Below are 2233 nucleotides of genomic sequence, written 5' to 3'. Positions count from 1 at the left end.
TATTCTGATGTTGTGGGGTTCAACACTCTGTATACATCTACTAAGTTCATTTGTTCACAGCTTTGGTTCAGATCTGTTATTTCCTTGCTGATTTGTATGTCCAGTTGACATATCTCATTGTGTCAGTGGGTGTTGAGGTACTCTTTTACAAAAATACCACATCATTTTTATCCATTCCTCAGTTGATGGTCATTTGTGTATTTTGCAAAATTTACTTATTACAAATTGTGCTGATATAAACATGAAAACAGATATATCACTGTAATATGATGTTTTCAATTTTTCTGGAAAAATAACAAAAATAGAAATAGCTGGGTAAAATGGGACATCTAAATGTAGTTTTTTGAGGATACTTCACACTGATTTCCATAGTAGTTTTATCAGTTTACACTGTCACCAACAGTGCAGAAGGATTTCTTTTTCCCCACTGCCCCCCAAGTGTTTGGTATTGATTGACTTTTTGTTGACACCCATGCTTTCTGAGGTGACATGGAATCTCAGTGTTATTTTAATTTGCATTTCTTCAACCAGTGATGTTGAACTTTTTATCATATATTTACTTACTATTTGCATTTCTTCATCTGTTAAGTTTGTATACATTTCATATGCCCACTTTTGTGTTGAGTCTTTGAATTTTTGGGCCCTGTTTTTTAAAAGTCTTTATATGTTCTAGACAGAAGTCCTACCTCTGAGGGACAGATGGATAATTTTTAACCAATTCATGGGTGTTCTTTCCACTATGTTGATGACTTTTTGTGAAGTGCAAAATTTTTTGAATAAGAGGACATCCCAGCTGTTGATTCTTGAAAGTATCTTCAATGCAGGTTGGTTTTCATTCATGGACTTTCTGCCTACTCCTGTGTCTTGAAGATTTCTGCCTACTTTCTCTCCCCATAGATTTAGTGTTTCTGTTTTAATATTTAGATCTTTGATCCATTTTCACTTTAGTTTAGTGCATGGTCATACACATGTGTCGCGTTTTAGTCTTTGGAATTTGCAAAACCTGTTTGACCAGCACCATTTATTAAAGGGACTATATTTCCTCCAGTGAATTTATTCAGCCCTTTGTCCAAGATAAGGTGGCTGAGTGCATTTGTAGTTGAGTCTGCATGTTTTAATCTTTTCCACTGATCCTCTGTTCTACTTTTTTGTCAGTACCATGCTGATTTTACCACAGTAGTTTGTAGTATAATTTCAAGTCAGGGATTCTGATGCCTCCAGCCTTGCCTTTGGTGCCCAAGATTGCCTTTGATATTCTAGGTCTCTTTGAGTTCTAGGTAAATTTTAGGGATGTTTTCTCTACATCTGTGTGGTATGCTAATGGCACTTTAATCAGGATTACATTAAATTTGTATAAGTATTTTGGTTGTGTAGCCATTTTTATAAATTTAGTCTATTCTATTCATGCACGAGGAATATCTTTCCATTTTATGAAGTCCTCTTTGTTCTCCTTTCTCAGAGTGCTGTCATTTTTAATGTATAAATCTTTTACTTTCTTTGTTACATTGATTCTTAAGTATTTCAATATTTTGGATATTGTTGTGAAGGATGTGCTTTCCCTAGATTATCTTTAGGGAGTTTGTTGTTTCTACTCAGGAATGCAATTGAGTCTTGAGTTTCAACTTTATATTCAGCTACACTACTGAATTTGCTTATTAAATATCAAGGTTCACTTCTTGATTACATCTCTCTGTGGTTTTGCCTCCAGGAATGTGTTAGCTAAAATTGCTTCCATTTTAATTTCATGAAAGTGTTTGAGGATTATTGGCGTTAAATCTTCTCCAAATTTCTTGTAGAATTCAGCTGTGACTGCATCAGGACCTGGGTTTTTCTGTGTTGGTAAGTTTTTAATTATGTTTTCAATTTTATTAATTGATATTGTGCTACTCAGAATTTTTATAATTTCTTAAAAATCTTTTGAATTTCCACAAGGTCTGCAGTGAATTCATTCTTTTCATTCCTTATTGTATGAATTGGAGTTTTTTCTTTCCTTTTCTTGCAAAGATTGCCTAGGGATTTATCAGTTGTATTTATGCCTTCAAAGCATCAACGCTTTGATTAATTAATTCTTTGTATTATTTTCTTCATCTCCATTGCATTAATTTCTGGTCTGATCTTTCTAATTTCTCCCTTTCTGTGGGCTATTGGCTTGATTTGCTCTGTTTTTTCTAGAAGCTTGAGGGGCATCATAAATTTATTTCTGCTCATTCTCTTTTCCAGATGTAACAATTCA

The sequence above is a fragment of the Chinchilla lanigera genome, unplaced genomic scaffold (assembly GCF_000276665.1).
Source record: "Chinchilla lanigera isolate Chin_1 unplaced genomic scaffold, ChiLan1.0 scaffold00175, whole genome shotgun sequence".
Lineage (NCBI taxonomy): Eukaryota > Metazoa > Chordata > Mammalia > Rodentia > Chinchillidae > Chinchilla > Chinchilla lanigera.
Note: the sequence above shows the minus strand (reverse complement) of the source record.